We start from the raw sequence: 15,187 nt of genomic DNA on the forward strand, positions 1-15,187 counted from the left end.
GCAACAGCTGATGTCTCCAGGCCTCGGAAATGTGCTCCCGAACAATGGGAAATCCAATGCCCTTCTCTTTTCAGCCTGCTGTGCTGTTATTATCCAAACCCACAGGAAAACAAACAGCCTCTCGCTGTGTCCCAATTCACTCCCAGCTAGAGCCAGCTGCTGGTCTGCCCAACCCTGTTCTGACTGGTTTGCCTGAAGCAAAGGACAAGAGAGAAAGGTGAGGCTCAGTAGGGCCTAGGCCTTGGCCTTGACTGGCCTCCTCAGCCCAGCCCACTCTATGTTTACTGTACCATTCATTCCCTCCCTCTGCTTCTGGCCCCTGGGTCCAGGCTCAGCTTCCTGGTCTGGGCCCCGCCCTGGGGTTTGTGCAGCCCCAGAATTTCCTGCAGGAAAATGAGGATCTAATCACTGTAATGCTGACCTGCCTGTGGCTGAGCTTGGGGGACACAGTCCTGATCCCCCTCCTTTGGGGAGAGGAAACTGGTTTAAGAAAAATCAGCCTGAGCTGGGATTTAGGAACCCTGGGCTTGAGTCAGCACCTCTGCCACTGACTGCCTGTGTGACCTTAGGCAGCTCTCTTCCCCTGCTGTCAAGGAGGAGGAGATGGGGTCACAGACACTGGAAAGCCCCCTGACCCCTCCCATGGCTCTGCCATCCTTGGAGGTGGAGTGAGCCAGTTGAGACTGTGACATGCCTGTTGGACAGCTCCCATTTCAGATACTTCACAGTTTACAAAAACATTTTTCTCACAGTGATCCTATGGGACATTTAAATCCACCAAGGATTTTGAAGCACCCACTAGTCATAAGGCACTTTGCCAGGCACTGAGGATACAGAGAAGCACGCATTCTACTGAGTGGGGGCCCATCATCACAGACAGGGATAACTCTGGAGAGAGACTGAAGGGGAGACAGAGGAGAGATCAGACAGAGGGCTCGAGGAATCTTTGAGGAGGGAGTGGTCATGGCAACTGGAGGAGAGGGGACCTGAGGAAGGCTTCTTGGAGGAAGTGCCCCCCAGTTAAGCCTGGAAGGGGGATTTATTTTATTTCTCCCCAGTTGTATTATACATGCAAGGCTCTACACTGGGCCCTGGGTGTGTTCTGAAAGATGATGAAGGAGGAGGGGGTTCAGGCACAGGATGGTCTGTTCCAATGCAGGAATGGAATGTGAATTCTGGGTACTTGCGGGGAATGTGGTTGGTCTGGAGCTCAGAGTGGATTAAGGAGAGTACCTGGAATAAGGCTGGAAAGGTGAGGCGGAGCCCCATTAGAGGGTCCTGAAATGCCAGGTTGAAGTCAGCAAGTTTGCCTTGGCTTTTTGAGCAGGAGAATGACATGGTTAGACCTGTTCCTTGGTAGTCTGGAGGATTGTCTGGAGACAAGAGAGACTGCAAAAGTCCAGACCAGGGAAGAATGAATGCCCAAGATGTGCTGGTGGCCCTAGGAGGATGGGACCAGTGTGAGAGGTGACAAAGAGCTAAGTATTATAGGCCTTATTTTACAGTTTAGAAGCCTTGAGGTTCAGAGAATGCTCAGTGTCAAAGTCAACCAGGTCTTCAAATTCCAGAGTTCGGCATTCTGTTCACTTTCCCTCACTGTCTCCCAATCCATGCAGCAAAATGTGACATTCTCTGAGAAGTGTCTGTGGGAAATCCAAAGATATGATTTCCTTTAGAGCTAGAAAGACAAGGACACAAGTGAACTAATGATAAAACATGGAAGGATAACTCACACTTCTAGATGTTCAGAGAAGGAAAGCTGAGAAGGCTTCCTACAGGAGGTCAGACTTGAATCAATTTGACTTGGTGTGTGTGTGTGTGTGTGTGTGTGTGTGTGTGTGTATTTTAATATAAAGTCTTCCATGGATTCAAAAAAATCAACTTCACTAGTATAAGAAAGGGGAAGCCTGTCTCAAAGAGACCTGGGAGCTGTAATAGACTTGAGAGTTTGGTCAGCAGTATGATATGGCAGCCAAAAAGCTCATGGGACCTTAGGCTCTAGTAGGAGAGATAACATCTGGGACTAGTGGATTCATCTGTCCTCCCCTGCTCTGGTCAGACTGCATCCAGAAGACCTGGGCTAGCTGGAGAGTGCTCCAATGAAGACAGTTTGGATGATGGTTGGCCTTTGGTTTGTCCAGTAGGAGAATCAGCAGAGAAGAGAAAACTTAGGACACTCCTCTTTAATATGGCCTTAGGATCAGGGCATGGGGTTTGCAGAGAGGCAAATTGAGGCTTCATAAAGGGAGACACTTTCTAACTATGAGAGCCATCCCAAAGTGGATCAGGCTGCTATGGGAGCTAGTGAGTTCCCTTTCACTGGAGGGCTTCAAGCAGAGGTCAGATGATCATTTAGGGGTGGGAGTGGAATATTATGAAGGATATTCTTGTTGAGTTCTGGGGTTGACTAAGTGACCTCTTTTAGAGCTTCTCATCCTAAAGAGGATGAGGATTCTGAGTGGACAGAGGGACACAAGAAAAGGCTCAGAGGGAGGGAAATATAGGCCACATTTGGGTAATGCTGAGTGGTTTCCTTTCCAGCTCCCCAAATGTTGTTAAGCATGTGTAGAGCTCTGGATAGGGCAGGCACTGGGAAAGCTAAGAGAGTCTTACAATGGGCTTTGGGACACAGACCCCCATACTGAGGCATTTTATGAATCAGCATCCATTCAAAACCTCAACGTGTGATTCCCCCTTCACAGGTGTTTGCTTTGATCAGCCAACCAGAGGATGTGTTCATTCAGGATAGAAGACATTTAACTGGACAGCAAAGTGAATAAAGTGACCAGAAAATCCTTCCTTATGCACACATGGGGTAAATTCCCCCAGGTTACCATCTTCCCAGTTGGAGAGAGCCTCATGCAAAAAAAAGTATGTGACAGCTGAACACACATGGGAGCATATGTGTAAGGAACATTATAACCAGGGAATACAGATGATGAGAGAGAGAGATGTCAGGAACCTGAGGGGCCAGAGCACAGTGGAAGGCATACAGTGTGGGGACATGCATGGCCAGGGCAGTTCACACCTCTCAGAATGTCCTCCAGTGACATCATACTCTGCTGTGCTCTGTTTTGCACTAGGCAGGTTGTCTCTCTTGGGTACGTTATCTCCACGCTGGCATCATCTCTTCAGTGGATGTATTTGTTGAGCTTCTCCAATTCTCACTGCTCATGGCCCCTGAGTTTCTCTTTGCCACTCTTTTCTGGACTTCACCTCTTCAGACTTATCTACTGACTCTTTGCTCCCATCTACTACATATAATAACTGAAAAGCCTCTCCCTGTTAAGAGTGGGCTAATCTCTTTTAATCTAGCCAAGGGCATCTGAATAAAAGTTAGCCAGAGTGCCCCAGTTTAAGATGAAGTCTGCTGTTTTGACTGCCAGTGACTTAAAGTCCATTGTTTCAGACATCTATTTGACAGGCTTAGAAAATTCTTTGTAACTTCTGTTTAAATCCAAATGGGGTTCCTGTTGTTCCCTCAGTTTGAGCACTTAAAAACCATCCTTTATAGGAGCTCTGTGTCAGCTGGGTCTTTGAAGCCTGTTCCGGGTTCTCCTCCAATTGGCATTCACATGAAGTTCAGCAAAAACAGAAGCTGAGCCCAAAAGACAGGACCAACCCTCCCCAGCTCCTGGCTCACATCCTGCCTTTATTATATATATATCTCTGCTTCCTATGGAATTTTCCTCCACCAGGCCCACTCCATTTCTCCCTAGAGCCTCTGTGGTGAAAGGGCCAAGTCAGCCTGCCTTCATTGCCCTCTCTGCTCAGTTCCTGACTTTGTGGACTTCACAGTCATGCTGGGTGCTTTGGTTCCCCCATCCCCAGGGTGGGCCCCACTGATTGTCAGCTCCCTTTTGTGTGCTGCTAATTAATGATGGTGATGAGGTTGGTGCCGTCTTCCTCCGTAGAATGTAAGGTTCTCCTTAGCACTATGTGTCTGGCACATAAAAAGTCCTGGATCTATGCTTCTTGCTTCCTTTATTATATACATTTGTCAGTAACAACACATCCCTGTCTTTTGTGAAGTATCCTCCTTGTTTTCTTAGATAAAGTTTAGGACACAGGTCCTTGCTGTGATGGAGCCTATAGTCTGACATGATGTATACCACACATGACAATGGGAAAGTGGAAAGAATATCAGATTTAGATTCCAAGGATTTGGGTTCAAATCCGGACTCAGCTGGATACTACTTCCATGACTTGATCAAGTCACTTCCTCTCCCTGAGTCTCAGTTTCCTCTTCTGCAAAATGAGGGAGTTGGCCTAAGATAGTCTCTAAGGTCTCTTCAGTCCTCAAATTTTTCAGATACTTTGGATTAAAGCTCATCATTAGAGCTCATTTGGATTAACGGTCATAAACAGAGTTTTGACTGTCAGTACTCCAGAGGCCCAGTAATAAGTATGGGCAAATCTACCCTAAGAAAATCCCCTCACCTCCTCATAGAAAGCTGCTTGTGGTGGGAGAGGGTGGTCATCTGGACACTCCCAGAGTCATCAGTTTGGGGCTGGAAGGGGACTCAGGATATCTAGGTGAATGAGAAAGTGGAGGGCCAAAGAGATGAAGTCATTTCCTCCAAGTTGGGAGGCCAGGTCCTTCCCACTGGGCCAGATGGTGCCTTTCCAGGGACTTGTGGACTATCAGCCTGCCTATCAAGGACAAAGTCCACTTCCTGTGCTTGGCTGACCTTGGCCTAGCTCACCCAGTGAGTCTTATTTCTGTCCTGGACTTGTCTTTCTCTCCCCTTCCCACCTCTGCTGTCCTGCCTGGACTCTGAGGCAGAGCAGTCATCAATTCTTGACATCCCTAGCTTCAGTTCCACCCTGCCCTTCCTTTGCAGCTGGCATGCCAGCCTCTTCTGGCCTCATTCCAGGTGCTGCAGGCTGGGGCTGCCTGGTTTGTCCCTTAGAATGGAGTTGCCCGGGCTCATAAACAGGACTTAAGGTGGAGAAGGTGCAATGAGACTCTCCCTTTTCTAGACCTCAGCTGGGCTTGTAACAGGAAGATGGGTATGAGAGTGTCAGGTACAGTAACACTGGGAAAGAAGTGAAGGACAAAATCTCAGGACTCAGTGGTGAGGTTTTGTTTGCTGGAGAGGGTGTTCCCAGCAGGAGCCTGGTCTGGACTTCCCCAGCGGCCCCTCCCCTCTGTGTGTCTAGCTTAACAAGGTGCTAAATTGGCTGCATGGGGTTAGCTCCTGGACACCTGCAGAGTGCTTGGCTCAGACTTACTGCCTTTGCTCCAGAAGCAACACTGTATTGAGAGTTATTGATGGCTTCAGAGCCAGTTTCATACATCTGATCTTGGCCCTGGTCTTTAAAAGGGAAAGCAGGGAACCAGATGTCTACCTCCATCACTCCGTAACCTCCCTTTGCCATAATCTGGGAAACTGGACCCCTCAAAATAATGTGCTTAAATGCCTAAAAAAGACACAGGAAACCAGTGCACTGTTGGCTTTATGCATCTTTTCGGGCTGTAAGCTCTTTGAGGGCAGGCCTGCCTTTTGACTTTTTGTGTTCCCAGAGCTTAGCACAGAGCCTGGAACATAACAGGCACCTGATTAATGTTTCTGATTGATTGTGGTCTGAGAGATGAGACCAAGAGACAGAGAGAGAAGGCTTGCAAAGAGAGTCTCAGCCTCAATCAACAGTCACTTACTAAATACCTACTGAGTGCCTGGCACCAGGGAGCAAAAGGGAAGTCACTGAGTAAGATGGGATGACCTAGACATATATATGATATATGTAGGAATGATTTGAGGGGTAGGGGAGGAGAAACTCTAGCAGCAAAGACTTTTATGTACAAAGTGGCCCTGGAGCTGAGCCTTGAAGGAAGTTAGGGATTCTAAGTGGTGCAAGTAAGGAAGATGGGGACTCTACGCATGAAGGTCTGCCAGTGCAAAGGCATGGAGGCTGGAGACATCCTTGTCATGAAGGTGGGATTTGGTCTGGGTTCAGATCCTACCTTTGATGGTTACTGACTGCGTGACCGTTGGCACATCATTTTCCTCTCCCTGGGTGTAAATTGCCTTATCTGTCAAATAGGAATGTTGAGCTGTGGTTTTCTGAGGCCCTATCCAGCTCTGGCTTCTGAGATGCTAATGATGGAGCGTGAGGGGCGGAAGTGGTGGTGACCAGCGAGAGGGCTGGTTTTTCTAGTTTTGATGTCGAAGAGAGAAGAGCTGGAGGCAATCACTGCATGGGAGGGGAGGGACTGGGGAGGGCTTAGGCATGCTCCTAGGCAGCAGTAGCGACAGAATGAAGATGAGGGGGAGGGGAAGCATTCTTTTGGAGAAGGTGGAAGGGGTCAGTAAGGTCAAGGGCCTTGGCAGGAAGAGTCACCTCTGCATCAGACTGGAGCAATGGAGGAGGGGAGGGAGAGTGATAACAAGAGGTGATGGCGTGCAGAGAAGAGCAGAAGAAGGTGCTCCCCGGGAAGGGCCCCACTTTCTGAGGCCAGGTTCTCTGCTGTGAGGGGAGGGGCATGGGCTGGGATGTGAGGCTCAAGGACAGACAGTCCACTGAGCAAGGCACAGTACAGAATCACTGTCTTTGCTGCAGGGAGAGCCAGTTAAGATCAGACAGCACGCAGGTGGTGAACCTGGTTAACTGGGGGTGTGAATTTCTTGAGCTCTGTTTGGGAAGGGGTGCGCAGGAGTGGATCCAGGGTTGGGGTCTGGCAAGACCAGAACAGTCATAGGGAGAGGATACCATGATTTACAAGAATGAATTGGATTTAAGTGAAGGAGGGCTGTGCAAGGTCACCAGCCTCACTTTCTCCTCTGGAACCATCTGGGTCCAATGGCCAGATGTAGATCAAGATGACTGGAACTGGCCCAGGATGCAGTGGGGGACCCTGGCCTTCTCAAGCTAAGGTCCTTAACAGGTATAGAGATGAACTGGCTAACTAAAGAGCTGGGACTGGAAAAGAGGTTATTTTAGCTCAGAACAGGGTGATGACTGGGGAGAAATAAAGGGGCAGCAGGGAGGATGGTGCTCATGGTGAGGATGATGACAGGTCTAAGAGAATGAGGTCCAGGAGCGAGCTCCAATTAGAGGATGTTGGCTCCAGAGAAAGTCGTTTCAGACTCCAACTGTCCGAGTTGGAAGGGGCAGGACTGGAATGTGAGCTCCACAACATCTGGTCTAGTCTTTGTTGGGGGTCTTGGATGGCAGACCTCCTCCCTAGGGGCTTCTTTCCCTTGACCAGGCTCCTCCCATCAGCCTCTTTGTAACTTGGTGCCAGATAGAACAAGTTTGTTTCCTCCTTCACAGGATACTCTTCAAATGTTTGAAGTTAGCGATCCTGGTCCCCTGAGTGTTCTCCAGGCTAAAAATTCCCATTTCTTCAAGTGATCCTCCAGGGCTGTGAAAGCAGGGCCCTTCCTCATGCAGACTGCTTTCCTCACATACCCTCCAGTGCTCACTTAGTGCAGTCACCCAGAGGGGTCCCACCAAGGACAGCAAGACTGCCCTCCTCAGTCTCTACCTCCTTCCGTGCAGTCTAAGATGGTGCCAGCTTTCCTGGCTCTTATCACACAGTATTGATTCAGTGAGCTTGCAACCCACTGAGACCTCAGCCCTTTTTCAAATGGTAGTGTAGGTATATCTTGCCATCTTATGCTTCTGAAGTTGATTTTGTGAATCCAGACTTTTTATCTCTATTAAATTGAACCTTAACAATTCAGTCCAATTTCTCACCTGACATCAGCTTCTCTTATTCTGCCTGTTTCATTCCATGTGTTAACTCTTTGTCCCCATTTTGTATCATTTGAAAATCTGATGAGCCCCAGCCATTGATAGCTTTTTCTAGACCATTGATAAAAATGACCCTTGTTTCCATGGAGAGGAGGCATGCTCACCTTCAAGAATCTTCAGGAGAGCCATGAGGCCCTGGGATGGTGGCACCATGCTGGGAGCTGCAGGAACTCAAATCAGCAGAAAAGGTGTGGAGAGGGTGGACTGGGAAGGTGAAGGTTGGGGGATGCTTTGGGGGGGGGTGTTTGTGGGCAGTGGGGGAGGAGCCAGGAAAGAGTGACAGACTGAAGGCACAGGAGAGAGGGGCAGTGATTAGGGCACAATTTTTGGAGATGTGGGAGGGGATGAATCTGCAGAGGCCTTCCTGGCTTCTGCAGGGGAATTGCTGGAAACTGCCTGATTCCTGGGCCACATGGAAGCAGGAGCTGGGGAGCAGTAAGAGAAAGCACTAGAAAGAGGGAAAGGGGGAGAAACCTGGACCACATTGTCCTTCATTGGTATCGGCCAGGGGAGGGCAATGAACTATCTGCAGTACTGGGTGCTTTCTCTTAATGCGCAGTCACCAGGGCTGGGGCTGGAGTCAAGAAGCCCTGAGTTCAAATCCTGCCTTGGATACTAAGTATGATCCTGGGAATGTCATTTAGTCTCTGTTGCCTCGGTTTCCTCAACAGTAAAATGGGGATAATAAGAGCACCTGCCTCCCAGAGCTATTGTGGGGATAAAATGAGATAATATTTGTAAAGTACCAGTGCCTGGCACATATTAATTTAATAAATCCTCCATCCCTTCTTCTCCTCCCTCCTCTCTTCCTTCTTTCTTCCCTCCCAATATTTCCCTTCCTTCTTTCCTTCCTTCCTTCCTTCCTTCCTTCCTTCCTTCCTTCCTTCCTTCCTTCCTTCCTTCCTTCCTTCTTCCTTCCTTCCTCCCTCCCTCCCCCCTTTCCTCCCTCCTTCCCTCTTGGATTTTCTGTCCTGTTCTTTATATATATTTTGGTGAGATTTTAAAAAGCTATCCCATGTTGATGTTATGTTAGCCTGACTGTTTGCATGGTACTGAGGCATCATTTCCTTTCGTTGTAGAGATCTAGAAATGACCCAGCTTTGGCTATGACTGTGTAGGGGCATGTGCCAAAAAGGGATTTGTGAGAGATATAGCCAAGACTGAACCTGGTTCATGTAAACCCAGTCCTTCTGTCATTGGCTGTAGGTCACATTTGCTCTCCTGGGGTAAAGAGAAGGATCAAAGGAGGAGGAGGACGGATGCTTGGGGTGAGTGGGATGATGATAGTGGGATGGAGGAAAGACAGAGATGCTTAAGTCTCTGCCAAAGAGACCTTTGACTCTTCCAAGACAACCCCAGAATGGCCACCAGGGAACCCAAGGCCCAGAAAAGTTAATGCTAAGGGAGCTGGCCAGCTCTGATGAACTCCATGCCAGGCTGCTGCAGATACTGGTAGAGGTGACTGCTCAGCCCATCAGTGACCTTTGAAAGACTGTGACTGGATGGTTGGCACAAGACTGGAGAAGGCCTATGACTGGATTTTCAGAAAAGGGGAGGGGATGAAGCCTATCTTAGATTCCCATCAATAGTCTAGAACCTAGCCTGGAAGGAAGCAGTAATCCCAGAGGTCTGGCTGGGTTCCATTCAGGGGCAGGTCATACCAGATCCCCTCCTTTCCCTTTTTGGACAGAGTGACCGGCCCTGTGGAGCCAGAGCTGACCTTGCCCTTTACCAAAGCCTCTTGTGCCATTTTTGTGGAGGAGATAGAGACATTTGGGAGGTTGGTTCAGAGCTCGCTGAGTAGCCAAATATAAAGAAGAGTTCACGGCTCCACGATGGTCTCCAGTGGAATGCCCCATGGATCCATGCCTGGCTTGTGCTGTTTCATTGACTGCTATGGCTCAGAGGATGAGTTTGCCAAACTTTCAGGTGATGCAAAGCTGGGAGTCAGGAGGTAGGCGGAGTGTTAGAGAGACTAACTCTATTAGTCAGAGATTGATAAGGGCTGGTTCAGAACAGCAGCATCCCAAGGACATAGTGAAGGAGATGCGGCTAGACAGCAGGTGGTCTACTGGAAGAGATGGGGCCGGGGTGGGCAGGCTTGAGATGAGCCGCTAGTGTCCTCTAGTAGGCAGCCCCAGAATCTTATGAGAGCACAGGCCAGACTGGCAGCAGAGCCGTGCATGGGCCTCAGAGGAAAGGAGGAGGGCTGTCCCACAGGGAGCCCTGCTCGATGTTCCCTCAGGTCCAGTGCAGTATCCCTCATTAAGCACCTGTTGTGTGAGGCCCTGTTCTGGGATATTGATGAGCTGTGTAATTGGCATCTCGTGCTCACACTGGTAGAGAGAACTTGGGTATGTTTAGTAAAGGGCAGACCCCAAATTCCATTCCCTTCAGTCAGCATTTTGAAAGGTTCCACCACCTGCCAGGTTCCATGTTAGGTGCTAGGAGACAAGGGTTCAGAAACAACCCTGTGGGCAGTGGCTGCCTTCGAGGAATTGACATTCTCCTGGGGGCTACAGCACAAATACCTGCAAACAAGGATGCATCCCAAGTAAACAGCTAATAGTCTTGGAGTATCTGATGGATTGTCTGGAGGCAGAGGGAGCCAAATTCAGAGGAATGGGCTGAAGTGACAGGTGGATTTAGTCTTGGTGTCAGGAGACATTTCGAATTCATGAGAACATTTGGTGAAAGCAGTGATGAGTGTACAGCTTCAGGAGGTAGTGAGCTCCCAGGCCCAGAGGATGGCTTGGGGTGGGGTGGGATTCTTGGTGAGGTGCAGTTCCTCCAAGATTCTGTCCCTGGGCTGCCCCAAACTAGGTCATGGAAGGATTCTGGGATGAGGAAGGTTGCCCACTGCAGGGCACAGTGCAGGAGGGACCTGTGGCTTTCACCTTTGCTCACACTGCAGCCCCCAGGAGAATGTCTGGCCCAAAGCAGGTAGTTAGCAGATGCTGGAGGAATAAGTAGTTATTAATTACTTGCAAATTCAAAGCACCTTCCTAGATTGTCTTCCTCCCACAAGCCTGGTTACAAATTCTACCATTGAGGAGACTTTGTTCAAGCCCAGGGCAGAGCCTGTGTGCCTGGGGGTCCAGTCCTTGTAAGATGAGCGATGCAATCCAGATCATTCAGGTATCAAATGCTTGGGAGCTCTTGGCCTAGGATGTCCCCTAGAATCTAGGATGTCAGGGCTGGGAGGGGCCTGAGAACAGGGGATGTCAGGGCTGGGAGGGACCTGAGAACAGGGGATGTCAGGGCTGGGAGGAGCCTTAGAACAGGGGGTATCAGGGCTGAGAGGGGCCTCAGAACAGGGGATGTCAGGGCATAGTAAGTAACAGAAGAAAAGCAGTGGGTACACACATCCTGTAGGAAGGCTGGTGAAGTTGAGTGGGGGGCCTGTGAGAAGGCAGGTAGAGGAAAAAGCAATGGAGATTTTAGTTGGGGATGAATGGGCTCCATTGTATCCGGATGCCAGGAGCCTGCGGAGCCCTGGGGTTGGCTTGAGACCATTTGGCCTGAGCCATGTCATAAAGGGGACATGAGTCTCCACTGTGCTGTTACCATCTCATGACTTTGAGTGAGTTGGGTTTACATATCCATTCTTTGTCAGGAAAAGACCAGAGCCAGGTGAGAGTGCTAGCCGCAGCCAGGAGGAATGTGGACGTGAATCCCATCCGGCTGATCAGTCATTAGCAAGTCACAACCTCCCAGAGCTTGAGGATATGCATCTGTAAAAGTGTCCTCCCCATCTCGTAGGGTTGTGATGCTGTGATGTGCTCACCAGCCTTCACCTGGACGGAGAGACCCTGTATGTCCTTTGTCATCGAATGGTGGATGAAGCCTTTTGGGCTGTGGGAGCCGATCTCACTGCCTGGCCTCCGGTCTGCTTTCCAGACACAGGCAGATGTTATCCCAAGTAACCCCAACCAACAGTGGTTTATGTTAGCTGTCCAAGGTTATGTGGCCTACTGTGCCTTCCTTGTGATTCCCCTTAATGGCCAACCAGACTGGCTTCTCTTCTGCCTCTACCCTGTGTGCCCTGGGCAGTCCCTTGCCATCTGTATGCAGATACATCCAGGTCTTTCCAGTCTACCCCATCATCCTGCTGGACAGGTCTGCCTTGAGGGATGATCATCATCTCAAACTCACCCTTTCCCAACCTGCTTTCTGTTGTCGAGGTCCCCACCATCTGGGCAGAAAGACAATCACTGGCCTTATGACGCCTTCCCATCCCTCATGTAAACAGCCCCACTCTACCTCGGTACCTGGACAGTGGCCACACTCTGTCAGCTAGAGGCAGCTCGGTGGTTCGGTAGATGGAGTTCTAGGCCTGGAGTCAGGAAGTACCGAGTTCAAGTCTAACACTTTCTAGCAGTGTGACCCTGGACAAGTCATTTAACCTCTGTTTGCTTCAGTTTTCTGATCTGTATAATGATAGGGGATAATAAAAGCACCCGAGGATCAAATAACATAATAATTGCAGAGGGTTTGGCATAGTTCCTGGTACACAGTAAGCACTATATAAATGTTGTCTGCTGCTACCACCCCCACCTCCACCCCTGGGAAAGCCACTTAATCTCTGTTTGTGCCTCAATTTGTTCAACTATAAAATGGGGATAATAATAGCACTGACCTAATAGACAGAATCTGATGAGATCACATGACCCACAGTAGGTGCTTAATAAATGCTCTTCCCCACAATCATTTGTACTGTCCTTTTCACTCTCACTGCCGCTACTTTAGTGCAACCCTTACTTGTACTATAGTAAGAGACTTCTAACAAGTGTCCCTCCTTCTGAGTCTGCCCTTTTCTAGTCCATCCTCCATCTAGTTGCAGAGATGACCTTTCTGAAGCACAGCTCTGACCAGGTCATTGGGTCACTCTCTTGCTCAAAAAACTTGGCAATAGACTGGTCGATTGATCTCTTTGAAACTCAAAGAATCAATTTTTCCAAACTATATCATATCTGCTTCCCTCCTTGCCTTCTCACACAATAGGCTCTACATCCTCTGTCTGGTCATTGATGACTTCAGGTTCCCCCTGGAGAGCATTCCTTACTGGGCTGTGGCCATGAGGACTGTGTGGTTACCCCTTCATTAATGGTCTGCCAAGGCTGAGCTTTTGAGTTCCATCTCCTCCTTCCTCATCAGGCTATCAGCTGTCACCTCTCTGGGCTGTGAATGTACCTGTGATTAGCAATCTCCTCCTCCACCCCCACCCCCTATTGGCTGCTTTATCTCTGCCCTGGGAAACCAGAGATCCAGTCTCATCAGACCAATTTGTGAAATAGATAATATTGTCCGAACTGCGTCTGAAATAAGAATTCTTTTAGCTGGCTCTGAGCAAAATTAATGAGCCTTCGTGACACCTATTTTCCTATACAATCTTTGACACCTATTCTTCCATTAACACCCGCTCCATTCCAGTGGTCATCCCTCAAGCAGGTTACTACCCATCTCCAGTATTGCAACAACCTCCACATGGGTCTCCAGCCTCATGGCTCTCTAATTATCCTTACATGGTTGATAGGAGACACTTCATAAAGAATTTCCCCATGTTGATTTTTCCTGTTTAGTAATCTCCAGTGCCTTCCTGTTGCCTCAAATGTCTGAACTCCTTTATCCTGGTTTTCAAGGCTGCCTGCAATCTGGCCCTCACCTGCCTCTCTAAAGTTACAGTTTCACTACCTGGGGATTTCCCCAAACACATAGCTCCATTTCCTTCATCTGGGCCTTGTTCAGCTCCTTTCCATCTTTCAAGGCCCAAGTAAAATGCTACCTTCTTGAGAAAGCCATCCTGGAGACCTCATCTGAGTTTCTGCCAAAATATACTCCAGCACAGGCTGTGTTAATTGATGTATAGTGTCCAGAATGGGGGGGGGGGGTAATTGTCCCCCTGTCCTCTGCCATGGTTAGACCACAGCTGGAGTACTGTGATCAGGTCAGTTTTAGGAAGGACATTTTACAAACTCGACTTTGTGCAGAGGAAGAAGAGAAGGAGGAGGAGGAAGAGCCTAAAAAATGAAGCCCACTTGAAGGAAAATGGTGAAAAGAGGACTAGAGGGAAATGTGATGTTATCATTAGTGTTGTCTCAAATTCCCAAATGGATTTTTGACCTCAGTGAGGTTTAAATTCCTTTGAACAATACAGCATCCCTTCCACATTGTGCCTTTCCCCATCAGGGTTTCAGTATATCACAGAGCAGCGTAAGAAATTAAATGGGAGGTTTTTGGGAGTTTTGCAGAAGCTGCAGATGACAGTAAAGGCTAGCAGATGACACAGAAATGTATAAAATATATGTATGATATTGTATAACATCAACATCTTTTATCTTCTAATACCATAATAATCCAGACTTTTGTGGTACAAAGGGAGTGCCAATCCATGTTATATGGATTTTCCAGATCATGGGGGCTCCTCTCCCCAACCCCCTTGACATGGAAGGGAAGACTGTATAAGCTGCAGCATCTCCTTGCCTTTCCATCCATCCTGGGCACCTTCTGTCCCCGCTCTCCAGAGTTCACCATGGGGAGCTGTCCAAAGTACTGAGACTCTCTTTGGTGTCTCCTGACATCCTGAGGTTACCAGTGGAAGTCTCTGCTTGTCCCTTTCTCATCCCTTCCAAACCCACCTCCAAACCAACCCATTCTCATCCCACAAGGACTTTCAAGTTCCTCACTGGTGACGTGTTGTGGTCTCCTTATACCCACCAGGCATCTTTCCGCTGCCCTCTGTGTCACATGAAATTGTAAGTCTTCACATGCTTCTTGGGTTCCATGTTTTGCAGCCAATACAGCAATGCTAAGAGAATGCTGCTGTTAAAAGGCCTTGGCTTTAATGTGAAACTTGGCATCCTTAAAAGGGCCTTGCAGTTTCTCATAGGTAATGCATACATGGTCTTCCTCTTGGTCCTAACTCATTATCTATTCCACACATACACAGTGACAGACAAGCTCTGTCAGGTGTCATCTCAATGCATGATGTAATTTAGGGAGTAGACAGTTTTCATCCACTTGATCTTTCCTGTGTGGATAGTAAGGCCTAACTCCTTGAGTCATTATAGCTTTTTCCCAGAAGGCTCTGCAGTCTTCTGGGACTTGAGGCAATCAGTACAACGTTAGGGGCACCTCTGGCTGGCTGGTCTCCTCCAAAGTGGTACGCCTCTTTGTGGAGCGGGCATCTATTTCTCTGGTTTACGTCATGCCTGATATTTATGGTCGGAGGGTTACTGAACAGGGATATTTCTATTATTGTGTCTTTCAAGGATTCTTGAATGATTTTGATGACCAAGGCAAAGACCTTCTTGAGAAAGAACTTGCAAGATAGTGTTTTGTTTTACAGATGCTTTTTTGTTATCGACGAACCATAACAAAAGTGAGTTCTTCTGTTCTCCACATCTTTTAGTCCACTGTGAAATGA

At 48.5% G+C, this 15,187-nt stretch overlaps 2 protein-coding genes across 3 annotated transcripts in view; one reads left to right on the top strand and one right to left on the bottom strand.

Moving 5' to 3' along the window:
* RSPH14 (radial spoke head 14 homolog) overlaps window positions 1-15,187 on the top strand; it is a 190,742-nt gene that overhangs the window by 96,728 nt on the left and 78,827 nt on the right. The window lies entirely within an intron of this gene.
* The window catches only part of GNAZ (G protein subunit alpha z), a 111,727-nt gene that overhangs the window by 60,901 nt on the left and 35,639 nt on the right, over window positions 1-15,187 (bottom strand). The gene's annotated exons all lie outside the window — the stretch shown is intronic.

The sequence above is a fragment of the Notamacropus eugenii genome, chromosome 4 (assembly GCF_028372415.1).
Source record: "Notamacropus eugenii isolate mMacEug1 chromosome 4, mMacEug1.pri_v2, whole genome shotgun sequence".
Lineage (NCBI taxonomy): Eukaryota > Metazoa > Chordata > Mammalia > Diprotodontia > Macropodidae > Notamacropus > Notamacropus eugenii.